The sequence below is a fragment of the Pelodiscus sinensis genome, chromosome 9 (genome assembly GCF_052426305.1).
Source record: "Pelodiscus sinensis isolate ZL-2025 chromosome 9, ASM5242630v1, whole genome shotgun sequence".
In the NCBI taxonomy this organism is placed as follows: Eukaryota; Metazoa; Chordata; order Testudines; family Trionychidae; genus Pelodiscus; species Pelodiscus sinensis.
In genome coordinates, this window is record NC_143060.1 from 31,137,021 (window position 1) to 31,153,451 (window position 16,431).

The 16,431-nt window shown below is 42.7% G+C and overlaps 1 protein-coding gene across 9 annotated transcripts in view; it reads right to left on the bottom strand.

Moving 5' to 3' along the window:
* TTLL7 (tubulin tyrosine ligase like 7) overlaps positions 1 to 16,431 on the bottom strand; it is a 144,708-nt gene that overhangs the window by 98,591 nt on the left and 29,686 nt on the right. Inside the window, exon 1 of one of the 9 annotated variants that reach the window (XM_075936348.2) lies at positions 13,542 to 13,656. The exons of the other annotated variants lie outside the window; for them this stretch is intronic. The gene's annotated coding sequence lies outside the window, so the exon portion shown is untranslated. Of the gene's footprint in view, positions 1 to 13,541; positions 13,657 to 16,431 lie in introns of those variants that run through there. 9 annotated transcript variants of the gene reach the window in all.

Genomic DNA, 16,431 nt, shown 5'->3' on the forward strand with positions numbered 1-16,431 from the left:
AAGGACTCTTGTGTGGGAGATGACTGCCTCTCCATGTGCATGAAGAAAAGAGGCCTGGCAGTCTGGGACTCTGCCTTGGAGTTTGTAACCGAAGGGGAGACAGGCTGATGCCAAGGAGATTGATCCAGTCCAGGGGCTGTCAAAGTGAAGCTACAGACCGGGACTAGGTGCCTATTGGAACTGGGATTTAGCAGGCTGCTTCCAATAGGCATAGCATGAGGCAGTAAGTTTTGGGCTTGTTGGGAAAATGCTGCCTGGGACAGAGCTGCTGTTTAGCTTGGACCGAATCTCCACTACAGCTGCAGTTCATCAGTGCACCAACGCAAGCAAGAGTCTGGGACTGTGAGTCCAGTGGTGTGCACACTCTGGGGTGGGGTCACTGATAGTACAAATGTTAGCTGTATATGCTTCAATTATTGTTATGTGTTTTGTTAATGCTATTCATTGCTAATTCTGTTAATCCCTGTTTATTTAAGTTAAGATTGTTTATTTTAAAGTGTTCTATTAGATGTATATGATTTGTAGTTGTTCTGGAATTAGATCCAGATTATAGTTAGAATGAGTATGTTCCTGGAGGCTCTCAAGGCACACCAGTGAGTGTGTACAAGGCCATCCAGGTGGAGGCACCGCCATTTTACATTCATTACAAGCAAGGGACTGCAGCAAGGGGGTGGATAGGGCTTTCCCCAACTAAACACCATCACCACTGGGGTGCTCAGGATCTCTTTTGGGTTAAAACATCAGGCACCCAGGCACACCTGTGAGTGTGACCTGCTTCCCGTTAACCCAGGTAGGAAAAGGGGGGTTACACTAGTAACTGAAAAAGGCCCCTTATGCTGATCAGGTCAAAAGACATTGTAACGTATAGGGCAGTCATACAAAAAGGTCTTTCTTGGGCTTGACATTTTTCTAGTGGTTGCCCCATGTGCCAGCTACACTGATTCTAAGGATATACATATTCAGTAAGAACTTGCAGACTGTGGGAAATGTCCTGTGAATGCCTTTCCAGCAAGAGCTGGCAAAGATGTGTTTTGGCATAAACACTCTCTAGCATATGTTTCCTCTTCTGATTCTTAATACTTTCATCTAGCACCGGGAGTATACATCTCCATACCAGATCAGATAGAAAACCCTTCAACACTGCACATTTCAGAACAAATAGCAAGGCTAAACACATATCAATAAAATAACTTCTTGTTGCTGATGAGACAGTATTTAGTGCACATAGTAAAGAGGGACTCCAGCAACTTTGCAGAAGCTTTGTGCTAGATTGGGATGAGTTTGAACTATCAGTCTAAAGGAGACAATGATCATTACACCAGAAGTTTTAATACTGTAGTTAGTTCTACTCTAGACTTTGTACACAAGTTCTGTTATTTGGGATCAACTATGTTGAATAGCTATGTCTAGATGGCTAGCTTAATTCTTGCATTAGAAAGGCAGCCACCATATTTGGTCAACTAACCAAGTGCATGTGATATAACAGGAAACTGACACTGAATACCAAAACACAGTTCAAACCTTGATAAACTATATTCTTCAAGTACCAAAAAGAATTGCTACTATAATGTATGTACCGACATATTTCCATTAAGTTTTTGTCTTCTAAACATTATTATACTAAAGTGAATCTCTAGAGGCATTTTAGATGTATTCATGCTTTAATATATACAGCCGCTCCCTGAGTTACGACCACCTCCACTTACGAACATCCGCACTTACGACCAATGCGGTCATAAATGCCGATCCGAGTTACCAATGGCGATCCGCGCTTACGTACAGCGCAGTCGCCATGTAACTCTATGGGATCCAAGTTAAGAACATTTCAAGTAACGGACCAAGTGTTGGTCCGTAACTTGTTCCTAACTCGGGGAGCGGCTATATACATATCAAATTTGTCTTGCAGCTCCTTCACAATCTAAATCTGCATAAACAATAAAAGTTTTGTTAACAATTGTTTAGCTGAATACTGTGCTCTGCTCCACTCAGTTTACACCTGTCATGAAGCATGGAAACAGTTATAAATATGCATGTATTAATTCTTACCCATTTTAAATGTCATATGTAACTAATTATATGCATCGTTTTCTTTTCCAAACATTTCCCTGTCTTACATGCTAATATGGAATGCCAGATTTTGAAGGTACAGCTCACAGTGTTTACTTTGGGCTAATCATCCTGACATGACTGATACTTGTCCTTTAACAGAACAGAATACTTACAGAAACCTGGCTGATCTCTCTCTCCAAGGGAGAGGCTAATTACATCTATAGTTCCAAAGTCAAAGCAAAGTGTTGTATAGCAATTGTGATATTTTGGTAAAATGTTTCTGATTGGGAACTATATGGCTCAGTCTAGCATGTGGTATCTCTCCTCTAGAGAACCAGTTCAACTCTGGCCCAAATCAGAGTGACAAAAAAACCTATTCAAACTGGTGATTGGTTTCTCTCTCTTTTTTTTTTTAAACAGAAGCGTGTAAGAAAATGTGAGAAGATATGGAAGAAGACAAGTTGTTTTACCTAACAAGACTATTAAGTGCTTTGTATCTCATATTTTTCTTTAAAAGCCAACTTTCATGAAGGGGATCCATTTAATAACTGTTTTGCTCATTCTTTTGTTCATGTATATAAGCTATGTGGCTTTTTAAAGTAATCTATGCTCAGATCTGACAATAGACTACATATGTGCCAAAATAGGCATTCCAGATGTACTCAGTGCTGGGAAAAACAAAGGCTAAAGAATCATGATACTGCAGCAAAATATTTTAAAAGGCTTCAGGATCAGGAATATAAGAACACCATGATTAGTTAAAACAATTTTTACACACATTTGTGCTTACACACTTAGTACACTAAATACTCCTCATCCATAGTACAGAATCTGTCCCATTATCTCTAATTAATATATCCCAGGCCTGCAATCAGTGTTTCTAGACATAAACTAATTTCTAAATGGGGCTTGCAGTGGCTATGGCCATGAATTACATCTTCTAAATTCAGATCTTAGCACATCAGAATGCTGTCTAGTCTAGCACCCAGAATGGCACTTCCACACCATGATGCAATGCAAATTGACAGACATTGGCCTGCAACCTACAATCCAATTCAAAATGTCATGTAATGTATTCAAAATCAGGAATCCGGACACAAATGAACAACCACACAAAGGAGAAATATCTCTTTATGGTTTTCTAAAAGATTAATTGAAACTAGAGCTTCTTGTGTACACAATGAACTCCTGTCCACACTACAATAATTGCTCTGAAGTTTTAGGTCAAAAGTGTGGCATATACCCAGCTGTTTATATACAGGAGAATAAAAGAAAGAAATTAAATACTGCACAACAGGAAAAAATTACAAAACCATTTCTAAAAATAACAAACACTTTGGCCGGAGTTTTAAAGGAACATGGAAGAGTTAGATGCTCATGTTCTATTTAATTTCAGTGGGAAGCTGATACCTAACTAACTTAGGCTCCTTAACATGCCCTTAAAGATCTATTTGTAATGAGTTCAGACCTCCATCACAACCTCATTTGCCACACTCCATACTATACAATAGTAGGCAGCATGTAATCAAAAGTCTCAGAAAAATTCCTTCATCTGCTGAAAAATGCAACACCTAAAGCATGGGAAAAAACGTATATCAAACATTCCCCATACAAATTGTTTTATCTTTGACCTGAGCAAAATGAAGCATCATGAGACTTTTCTGCCCAAAGTGGGTAATTTTTTAGCAAGTGCCTGAAAACAGATCACAGAATAAATGTGCTTTTGCAGCCATAATTACAGCATTACTTGTGCTACCCTGTAATACTGAACAGCTCTATTTATAGACTAACCTTATGCTATCTCTAAGCTACAAACAACCAACATGCTAATAATGACACTATAGTTTTTTCTGGATTCATAATTTAAATAAGTACAAAATTTGAGATGACTGACCTAAGCATGCCTATTTCTCTTCATGCCTTTAATCATTGCAGTAATGCAGTTGCAAACAGAGAAGAATACTGAAACACAGCTACCTTGAGCCCTTCTTCTCTCTTGGTCTGGAAATAGTTTCTTTTTAATAGCAAAGAGTAGCTTTGGAAGAAACCTTAGGAGTTCATCTAATCTGCACAAAACAGAACCAATCCCAGCTAAACCATCCCAGTCAGGGCATTGCCAAGCCATCCGTTAAAAACCTCTAAGGATGGAGATTCCACCACCTCCCTAGCTCACCCATTCTGAAAATAAACATACTTCAGCTAAAATGGAACACAACAGAGCAATTGTGCAAAAACTCAAATATGATGCAACCTAATCCACCAACTCCTCTATATATAAATGAATAACTGAAGCTCAAAATTTCTATTTCTCAAAGATTTAAGTGACTCGGATAAAAACTGCAAAAAAACTAATGTTGGTCTCCTGGTCCCCTAATGATGCTTTATAACAATTTAAAGTGTTCTTTAATGGAAGCAGAAAAGAAATTGTAAAACCCTCTCACCAGCAATGGCCATTTCTAGTTCCAAATCATGTGTGTGTGTTGAGGTGAGGGGAAGGAACTATATTAACAGTATATGCAATAATAATCATGGAAAGAACTGCGGAAGAAAAACTGGTAGGGATCAGTCATAAACTGAAGTGAATTGAAACCTAAAGAGAGAAAGTGACTCAGTAGTTTTCAAGAAAGGAAGAAAAAGAGCTATAGGGCACCATGGGTAAAATAATGATCTCTCCCTTAAGTATTTAGCAAAAGAGGCCAATCCTGAAGTAAATGTAATGTTGATTGATATATGGGCAGGGTGGACAGAGATCAAGCACAGTTAAAAATACTTGCTCATGTTCTGAATACAGTAAAACTCCATTAGTCCGGCATCCAATGCTCTGGGACTCCTGATGGTCCGGCACCATCAGGAACCTGGAAGTGCTGGGGCAGCCGGACAGGCTTCCCCCATTCAGCTGCTGCTGAAACTGACCAGAAGCTGAATCGGGGACCCCTGGGACAGAGCAGCTGGGGTCCTGCCGGGTTGGTCCCGCAGCACCGTCCTTTGGCGCAGCAGGACCAACCTGGCAGCACTCCAGCTGCTCTGTCCCAGGCGTCCCCAAGAGCAGCTGGAGTGCTGCCAACCCGGCAGCACCCCAGATGCTCTATTGCAGGCATCTCCGATTCAGCTGCTGCTGAAACTGACCAGCAGCGGCTGAATCAGGGACGCCTGGGGCAGAGCCGGACTATCATAAGGAGGGGGCTATGAGGGATCTGGGGTGGCATCCCCTCCCACCCCACTCCAGACCCCTCATAGCCCCCCCTTCTGATAGTCCGGCATATCTGATAATCCGGCACCTCCTGGGTCCTAAAGGTGCCGGGTTATCGGAAATTTACTGTACATATTTTGTTAAAGTAGAGCTGAGCTACCAACTTAGCTGGCTCCTAGCAGGAGACTGTGCCTATGTTCATTGAACCCCACTGGGGAGTGCAGCAGTGCAGAGCCTACCAAGGCCACCCTCCCTCCAAATGCATGTGCCTGACTGACATTGCCTTCCCTTCTATCTCGTATTGCAGGATGTGAGCCTGCACTGTGATCATAGCTAGAGTTCATTTTAGGTTCAGTTCCCACATGGCCTTTTTAAATTTCTAATTCCTCAAGCTCACTGACCACACACAGAGATCCGCACTTTTTACAAGGAGGCAAGAATTGTGTGATAATCAAACCCAGAGACACAGTTCAGACAGCTGGGGATGTTACAGTCACATATAATGTGTTAGCCCTGCTAACAAATGTTGTGCTGCTTTTCCAGTACAACAAATATCTACAGACAATGCTAGTGCATGACTTACAATACTGAGAAAATATGAATCATCTCCTATTCCCCTATATTGTGAATTATCTCATTGGTCACACACCTAGAACTCTTTTAATTCTAGATTTTTTCTACACAACTAAATAAGATATATTCTTTATGAATACTTCATAATATAAAAAACTAAAATAAACCATCACATTCCTCTGTCAATGCAAAAGAAATCATATAAATTACAGTAATTCCATTAAGAAGGATTGTTGTGATTTTCCCCAATCTGTAAGCCTATGTCTACACTACGTGGTTATTTCAAAATAAGCTATTTTGAAATAATAACTCCCGAAATAATTATTTCAAAATAGCACGTCCACACTCCAAATACCCATTGAAAAAGCGCAGTTTTATATCAACATAGCACGTCCACACTGACTGGAGCCTAAATCACGTTTAAAGCCCCTCGGAAGCGCTCCGGGCAGGGAATCAGGACAGCAGTCACTTCCTGTAGCCTCAGAAAACAGATATCTGAGGCTCCCGTTTAAAGGGGCTCCCCTCGACAGCCGTGTCTCAGACTCTTCTCCATTGCCTACCTCCTTGAGGGACAGCAAACTCATACCACATGCTCTGGTTGCCACAACATTTCCACCATGGAGCCGGACCTGCTGCAAAGCAGTGCCAGGCTCTTAGACTGCCTGCTGCAACTCCTGGCACAATTTTTACAGGCTGCATATGTGGTGCTGCAGGAGGATGACAACCAGCCTGGAATGGGGGACTTCCTCACCCCGGCCTGGGCACGCCTCCTGCACCACATATCCGTCCATTCTTCCCTGCCATTTTGGTGCCGGGAGACCAGTTCCGACTGGTGGTTCTGCAACATTATGGAATGGTGGAACAACCAGCAGTGGCTCAGAACTTCCGCACGCAAAAGGACACCTTCCTGGAGCTCTGCGAGTGGCTCACCTCTGCTCTCTGGCAATGAGACACCCAGATGAGACCCACCATCCTACTCCAAAAGCATGTTGCCATTGCACTTTGGAATCTCAGCATGCCAGAAACTTACTGCTCTGTGGGGAACCATTTCGGTGTGGGGAGATTAATCGCCAGGGCCGTACTCGTGCAGATTTGACTATTGTTCTAGGAGGGTGGTGAAGCACTGGAATGGGGTGCCCTAGAGAGGGGGCTGGAATCTCCATCCCTAGAGGTTTTTCAGTCCAGCTTCACAAAGCCATACTGGGGATGGGGTACTTGGGATTGCTCCTGCTATGGAAAGGGGCTTAGACTCGGGGACCTCCTGAGGGCCTTGTCAACTCCGTGATTCTATAGGTGATGAAGGCCATCAACACCATTCTTCTGCATAGGGTCATCACCCTGGGAGACTTGAACCCCATCATCACTGGCTTTGCTGCCATGGGCTTACCCAACAGTGGCAGGAGGCGTGATGGCACCCACATCCCCATCCTGGCCCCCGACCATGGAGCCTCAGACTTTATCAATATAAAGGTGAGGAAAAACACCAATTGTTCATAACTCTACCAGTAGCACTTAATAATTCTTATCGTGTGTTTTGTTTTATAAGACAAAAAACAGCAGACGACAATTCAAAGTTAAAAAAAATACAACAAATGAACAGGAAAAAATGCATCAGAGGAACATTAAGGACATAAGAGAAGCCCATAAATCAAGGAAAATAAAATGTATGGATTAGACCAACATCTAGGTCCAACATATATTTTTCAACATTATTAGTAAAAAAGTATGTTTAAACAAGTACAAAGAGAAATTTCCGCACACCAGTGAATTACTACCCACTGTCCTTGCAATGTAATTTTTCTTTTATTATCTCAGTCAATATCTACATGTGACTGTTCAAAAGTGTATGGATTCACTAGTAAGGCTCCATTTGCTAATGCTATACTCCACTACGTTCACTATAGCCTATAGGGATATTACTGTGCTGGTTTTCAAATGCTAAAAATAGCACAAGCAAAAGCTAATCCAAGGACAGAGCTGGAAGGAAACATGTATTAATACAGACTGGACCTCCCTGGTGGCACCCTTGGGACATAACTGGTCCTGGATAAGGGGTTTTGCCAGACCAGGGGGGTCATTGCTGGCCTCCCTGCTGCTGGCCCCACTCCCTGCTCTGCTGCCCCACCAGGCTTTCCATCTTCTTCAGGCAACCCAACTGGGTCATGTACTGGGCTTCCCATCCCTTCTCCCCCTACCCAGCTGAGCCCTGCCCTCCCTCCCTGCATTATTCCAGGCTCCTGTCTCCCCCTCCCTCCATAGCTGCAGAACTCTCTGATCCTGGAATAATCATGGTTCTGCCGGATCGTGGATGTTGCCGGACCAGAGAGTCCCAGGTTATAGAGGTGCAACCTGAATAGCCAAAGAAGAATATGCTTAGCTTTTTGATACTAAGCAAAGATGAAAATAACTTTGCTAACGCATAACCAGATCTTAACTAAAACTACAGGAAGAGCCCCATCACAAATGAACATAATAGTATTTTACATTTTCAAAAGACTTGCTCCCAGTTCTTCTATGGATGGGAGAAAAACTACCAATGTTTCCCTTAAGATCACTGTTTCCAGTATCCAAACAAAAAGAGTTTTCCTTCTAGAGAAGATGTTTTTGAAGGGCTACATTAACACGTCTATACTAGGAAATTATTTTGAAATTACTAAAATCAACATAACTCTTGATTTTACAAAATCTAAATAGCATGTCCCCACTTCAGGGAAGCCTCAAAATTAGTCCGAGGCAGACTCTGTTAATGTGGATGCACTGTCTTGATTTAGGGCCCCAGGAAACACTGGGGAGTAATTAGTTCGAATTACTCTGGGGTTTAATTATTTCAAAATAGCGGCACTGGAGCATCTACACTACTGCTATTTCAAAATAACTATTTCAAAATTAGCATTATTTCCCGAGAAAAGCAGGAATACAGCCTAACAAAATAAGCAGCCAGTTATTTCAAAATAATGGGCTTGGTAGTGTGGATGCTCCACCTATAAATTTGACCTAAGTGGGGTTATTTCAAAATAAAGCCCTGGTGTAGACCAGGGCCAACAGAACTGCGGGCCTTACTTAATTGTGGATTATCTAAGACCTCCACTCACCCATTACTATTCTCACACTTCATGCAGACCCCCACACTTTAGACCTCAGTTTCTGTTTCCCAATACAAACTAAATGAGTTGAAGTGCAGCATGACATCTCTTCTCCAGAAGTGAAATCCTAGCTCCAATAACAAACTTCCCTTGACATCCCTATTGCCAAGACTCAACCGCAAATCACAGCATGGTACTGGGTTTGGTACTATAAAAGCTGGGTGTGGTACTCTAGGGCTTACAAGGCACCTTCAGCAATGCTACAATGAAAGAATGCATAGATCAAGTCCTAGAAGAAAGAAAGATTAAAAAAGAGAAAGAAGGCATCTCAGTGGCACTGTCCCAAAATATAAAATACTCGAACGTTCATTAAAAGGTGGCATTTTTAATTAACCTCAATTCAGCTTTCAAGGATTGTCCATAAAACAGATAAGGTTTTGCTCCACATAAGTGTTTATCAAGGCCATACTTGCAGCTCACATTTATAAATGCTGCCTTTGAAATAGAGATATTCTTAAAGAAATACCCATTGTATTTGCTGCTTAGTATTTGAAGCTATTATAGTTTTGCATGTGGAAAGGTAAATAGTACTATCATCATCTTCAGGGACATCACTCTGGAGACATCAAGCAGCTCAGTTTAAAGCTGCTGACACTGAAAGTCTTAGAATGGTATCAGTCATGGTATCAGTACTTATTCCTTTAAAATACAAAGAGGAAATAATGTTCCTATGCATATAAACTGAATGAAGGTATGGAACTAACTAAGAATGTTGAGAGGCGGGTAACTGATTAATCGTGTAGACCAGTGGTACGAGTACCCTTAGGGATACTCAAGAGAAGTCTGGGGGGTAAGTCAACACAACTGAAATTTGGAGAAAACTGAATTTTTTATTTAAGTTTTACAGCGATTTATTATTTTTGTACTTTTTACACCCTCAAATTTCATTGCCTGCCCGGCTACAATTAAGTTGTTTAGACAAATGTATTGCAATTGTAGAAAAAAAATTGTATGTCTGAAAACGGTAGGTACTGGGGGTATTTATTTATTTATTTATTTATTAAAGGAGTACTTTATTAAAGGTTGACAAACACTGGTGTAGTCGATACAAAATGTATCAACAATACCAGTGGTCTCTAACCTGTTTAACCACAATATTACTTTTTTCAATTTAAGTGCAATTTAAGATATATCTCAAACTCAAACACCCTTGCCCCACTTCCTTCCTGCCCCTTCTCTGAGGCCCTGCCCCTGCTCCACCCCTTTTCCAAGGCCTCACCATACTCACTCCATCCCTCTTCCTCCCCCAACCTCACTTGCTTTCACCAAGCTGGGGTAGGGGATTTGGGTTCAGGTTCTGGTCTTGGGCTAAGGGGGTTGGGATGTGGGAGGGGCTCCAGGCTTAGCCCAGGGTGGGAGATTGGGGTCCAGGAGGGGTTTCAGGGCCCAAGCTCTGGGAAGGAGTTTGGGTGCAGGGGGACTCATGTCTGGGTCAGGAGATTGGGTGCAGGCTCACTCCTGCTCTGGTCCTGAACCACTCTTGAAAGCAGCTGGCATGTACAGCAATGGCTCCCTGGTGCTGTCCTTCATCTGCAGACACAGAGTCCACAGCTTCTCCTGGCTCCAGTTCCCCATGACTGATCAATGGGAGCTGCAGGAGTGGTGTCTGCAGGCAAAGACAGCATGTGGAGACTCCCTGCTTTGCCTTTTTCAGGGGCTGCAGGGACATGTCAGCCACGTCCAGAAGCAGCAATTGCCACAGGGATAACTACTCCAGCCATGACAGGTTAGGCATTTTAGAACTCACTACTCAAAGATTTAAATGTAAGCATAAAAGAGAAATGAAAATTATGAAATGCACTGACCAGTCAAACACCAAAAATAACACTTTGCAAGCAATAGAAGAAGTATCAACAGCAACCCACATATATGCTGGGTCGAGAGATGAAAGTGAAGGACAGTTTGTGTTTGTGAGAATGAGAGACACATACACACAGTGTGTGAGAGACACAGAGATTTGCATTGCCAAGCTCCCTCCATCCCCTTCTCTCTGTGTGGAAATAGGGTACAGATGTGGGGCGAGGAGGGACACCCTGACATCAGTGTCCCCCTCTTCTCCCTCCTACTCCCTGCACAGCAAGCAGGAGGCTCCAAGGCAGAGGGGAGGAGCAGCATGGCAGTGGGTGGAGGGACAACAGAAGTGCCAGCACTTGATAGCTTCCTAGCCAAACCAGTCAGGATGACCTGTCAGAGACTCCAAGATTTACTCGTTGCTGACCAATGAACTACACGATTACTTGATAAGGGAAGGTGCACTGTACTGGCTCACACCAGTCCAGGAGGTACTCCCACTGTGGCTCTGCAGTTTAAATGTAGTAGGAGACGGGCGCACAGGCCGTTTTAAACATTTAAACTGCAGAGCCACAGAGACGGGGTAGGTCCCCAACTGGTGCAAGCCAGGACAGAGCTGGTACCACTGCAGCTCTGCAGAGCCACAGCAGTCCCAGACTGGTGTGGGCTGGGATTGAGCTGGGTTTGTTCAGTCCTAATTCTTGCTGGGTCCAGCAGATCCTGCCCGCGGCCAGCCCAAGCCCTCATGGACAGGGGCTGCTTCACAGCCTCCCCTACCCACAGGCAGCACTGCAGAGACAGTGCTGGGGGGAACTGGCTTTTATGCTACCTCCCCCCAGCACCAGCAGCTGTTTCCTCCCCTTGCTGCCTCTAAGGGTGTGTCTAGACTACATGCCTCCTTCGACGGAGGCATGTAGATTAGCCAGATCGGAAGAGGGAAATGAAGCCGCGATTAAAATAATCGCGGCTTCATTTAAATTTAAATGGCTGCCCCGATCTGCCGATCAGCTGTTTGTCGGCAGATCGGGAGAGTCTGGACGCGATGCCCCGACAAAGAAGCCTTTCTTCATCGACACAGGTAAACCTGGTTTCACGAGGCTTACCTGTGTCGATGAAGAAAGGCTTCTTTGTCGGGGCATCGCGTCCAGACTCTCCCGATCTGCCGACAAACAGCTGATCGGCAGATCGGGGCAGCTATTTAAATTTAAATGAAGCGCGATTATTTTAATCGCGGCTTCATTTCCCTCTTCCGATCTGGCTAATCTACATGCTCCGTCGAAGGAGGCATGTAGTCTAGACACACCCTAATAGAGAGGCAGCAAGGGATTGAGGAAACAAGTAGTCGAGTAGTTGACTACTTGCTTACATCCCTAAAATTAACAAATTCTGACTCCCACTTCAAATATGAGGCAGAAAGGGGAACCGTCTGCTGTCAAGTTTATGGGGCTTGATTCTCCATTATGTTGCAAGTTGTATCATCAACTACTTGAAGGCAAAGGGAGTGGGACTTGTATCTAAATGTCAATACTGGTGTAAATGAATGGTGAATTCTGATTTGGTAGTTTTATATCTGCTTTGCACAAGTGAAAGTGACAACCTATTCCAGGGAGTTTCTGCAACACGCTCTCTTTTTGAAGGAAGGGTTTGAGGCCCTGCAGGTCAACCAAAAGGCAAGGCCTCGAATCCCCAATAAACCTGAAGATTCATGAACACATCGCATGGATGCCAGGGTCTCCAGAGGTAGAAATTGACAAACTTAGCCATCCTTCCACAGATTTCCCTGACTGTGCAAAGGGACAATTATGGAGTTGCTTGATAACTTTTTGCTCAGATGTCCACTAGATAAAAAAGGGAGCCTCCTACCACACACCATGAGCCTCCCTTCCTTGTCCCATTCCCAGTTACCTGAACTTCTCTTCCCAGGCACCAGAATGCAAAGAGAACATGAGCCTTAAAAGCACCAAAGCTGGAATGTGCATTTTAACTAGTTGGACTACTCCTTTGGTGCAGTTCAGTTTATAAATTATTAAAAAATTATTATTACTTTCAAAAAGTGTTAATTGCACTTTCATGTTTATTTTTTACCATAATATTTAGCTCATAGATTATGGTGAGAATTCAACAAGTTACTGAGAAAAAGAGGAAAAGCATTATAATTAGTGAAATATGAGAGTAATTAATATAAAAGTGCAATAAAAAGTATGCTTTTTCTCTAATGATTTTGTCTTGACTACTTAATTGCCACACAGTCATGGCTCTTCATATTGTGGATTAATGTACAATTACTAAGACGTGAAATTTGGAGCAAGTTATCTCTTTATGGACAAAAAGTATTGCACACCCAGTAAGGTATGATGTAGATGAGTTTGTGCTTATTTAAAGCCCATCTGTATATAATTATGTAGTTGCAAAATTAAACAATATATATAAAAAAGATGCATATTATGTACTCTGAGGCACACAACAAGAAAACTGGTGAATTTGCTGCTGTAATCATATTTTAAATCTGATAAAAGTCTTCTCTCTTCAAAATGCTAATTTCTTAAAATGCTTTCATTACAATTTTACACTAATTTTGCAGAAATAAATTTCAAAGTAGTCCTTTTGTAGTATCACATTTTTACAACAGTTTAGTTTATTATGCTCAACAAACACAATGGTTAGAACATTAAAGAGTACATCAATTCAACAACAAACCATTATTTTAAATAACTACTGGAACCTGAAGGTCTCCCTCTGTTTCCTGACTAGGGACTAAAATTCATTCACTTAGGAACTTAATAACCTGTACTTACAGAAAAAAACTTGTTTGCAACAGAAAGAGGTAATGGAATATGGTGCTGTAGTTTTCATTACTTCTATTTTAGAAATCTCTTTAGTTATCCAGGTTCTATAGTTTCTATTATTTGAAGGAGAGAAGAAAGATGATTATGCACCTGTTTTCTTCAACTTTTTACAGTAATTACTAAATACTAAAAGCCATTTCTGGAGTAACTCCATTTACAAACTTTACTTTTTATAAAAAGTGATCATGTCCTCATGTTAATGACAGTGATATTTAACAAAGCACCATCATTAAACTCTTACTTCAATTTTGGTGGGTATTTGTTAACCTTTATTATGTACCCTTGCAATAATCATTATAAAACAGGTTGAATCCTTCTAGTCTGGCATCTCTGGTCCAGCAACATCTATGACCCAGCATGATTTTAGTTAGCTGGAAGTCTGCTTACCATGGTGTGACAGGGTGAGCCTCCCGTGCACTAAACCGGAATGGGTTAACTCAATGCTAAGGGTAAGGGAAGCCACACCCCCGGTAACTCAGCGGGGGTTCTTGTGCATTTCAAAGCCCCCCACTTACCCCGGTCTCCATGCTATGCTGCATGCCGCTAGGAGCCCAGAGTCAGCTGGGGACTCCCCAGCTGTTCCCAGGTTCCCCGTGGCATTTCCTGGGGAGTCCAGGGTCAACTGGGGAGTCCCCAGCTGACCCCGGACTCCAGGCAGCTGCCCCTTTGACTCGTGCTAGGGAATCTTGTGCATTTCAAAGAAGGCACCCATGTGCATCCCAGAGTCAGTAAGACTTCCCGCTGGCCCCGAGCAGTACGCAGAGTTCCGCATTCCGCCCCCACTCTTGTACATTTCAAAGGAGGAATGCGGAAGTGCCTATCGACTAGTCAACTAAAATTCCATCAACTAGACAATTAATCAATTAACTGTATTTTAACATCCTTACTCGGCACCTCCCCCACAAGTGGCCAGCAGATGCAGCAGAGAGCTGGTGGCACCGGTGGTCCCATGCAGACCTGCGGAGTGGGCGACTCACAGGCTGGGGCTTCACGCTGTTCCTGTGTCCTGGGGGAGACCTGTCTGGCAGGTGGCTTGCCATTTCTTCTTCTTACTATATTTTAGAAATGTGTCTGTCTGTCTGTGAGTCTCCCCCTAAATGGTAAGACCTAGGATCACTAAATTTGGTATGCAGGTTCCTCTTATCATAACTTAAAACAAGGTTGTGCCAAGACAATGGGATGTGCCTGGAATTCAATTGTTTCTCATAAAATGGAAAGGGAAGGGTCTGGTAGGAGAGACAGTTATACTGTAGAATGACCACTGAAGGGGTTGTAAGGGCTGGAAATGGGGACTGGGACAGCTATAACCCCACTGAGCCAGGAGGGGGCAGGGATGGGGAAAGGGACAACTCTACTGTATGTTTCAGAGAGTTTATCTATTTGTGTATCTGTTTGTCTGTGTAAAAGCTTCAGAGGGGTTGCTGAGTTAGTCTGTAACAGGAAAAACTTAAGAAACAACAAACAGTCTAGTAGCACCCTAAAACTAACAAAACATGTAGATGGTATCATGAGCTTTCGTGGGCACAACCTATTTCTTCAGATGACAAAAGTATTAGAAGTCCAGATCCAATGTCTGTCTATCCCCCAGCCAGGGAACACACACCCTTTTCTCATCTGTGCTCACTTCAGCTACAGTGGCCAGGGGCAGGTGCTTCTTACCTAGCCCAAGCTCCAGTACAGAGGACTGGAGTTACGCTCTGGCTAGCCGGCATATCGAAACCCTCATCCCCAGCCTCTGCCCAGAACAATTATTTACATGAAGAAAAACAAAAAACGTATTTGAGTTAGGAGCCAAACAATGCCAGGCAAGAAACCTCTAAAATGGCTAAAACTCTTGCGCAGAAAGTTCTTGTGCAAGAAGCCTGCAGTGTAGACGTAACCTCAGAGTTAGAGAGAAAAGCTGGAAAACATAAACCCAAAGGAGTCAAAATAGGATATAAAATCCCATTTAATCAGTTAACCAGTTAAATGTTCTGGTTAACTGCTTAAACAAGATCCTATGGTGTGATGAGTCCAGCCGGACTGGAGCAACAGCATGGTATGGCAAGCCCGGCTTGGCTGGAGCACCCACAGCCCATAACACGGTGCACTGGACCCAACCAGGCTGGAGAAGCCCCCGGCCCGCATCAAGTGGGGGGCTGCTCCAGTCTGGCTGGGCCCACCGCACAACTGGATCCCATTTAAGCAGTTACAAGTAGGGATGTTAGATACCATGTATTTTAATAATTGTGTAGCTGCAACAATTTTTAGCAATGTCCTTATTATTTATTATCTGTATTACTTTAGCACTCAGGAGTCCTCATCCTGAAACAGGACACTGCTGTGCTAGCAGTGTGAGAAACCATAGTTTCAGGTAAAAATACACTTCTTTAAGAAGCATCCAAATATCTTATATCAATTTCTGATAATAATTTTTCTGCTCTGGTATATTTTAATAGTACATCACTGTCTTAAAAGTGTCCTATCTCTGCAAATATTTTCAGATGCTGTTGTAACAAACATAAATTTGCTGACTTTTGTTTGCAATGTGGCAGAGATCCTGCGAGAAAAATCAAGCCTCTATCTTTGTCCTATGAAGTGCTATTTTGAGCCTATTCTATTCCTGTAGGAAACCTTCACCCTGAAAATTAGACATGGGCACAACACATCTTGTACAGTCATTCTGAACATTTTGATATATTATCTAGAATCAATGCTTCCCCCCTTCACTTCAGAAGCAAATTCTGATCTCCTGACTGTGAATATAGCCTTTCCAATGTAGTGCTGCTCTATTTAATATAAGCTCTGATGTCTAGGGTCATAAAATCAATAGTAGGTTCATGTTGGGGAAAAAATGAAG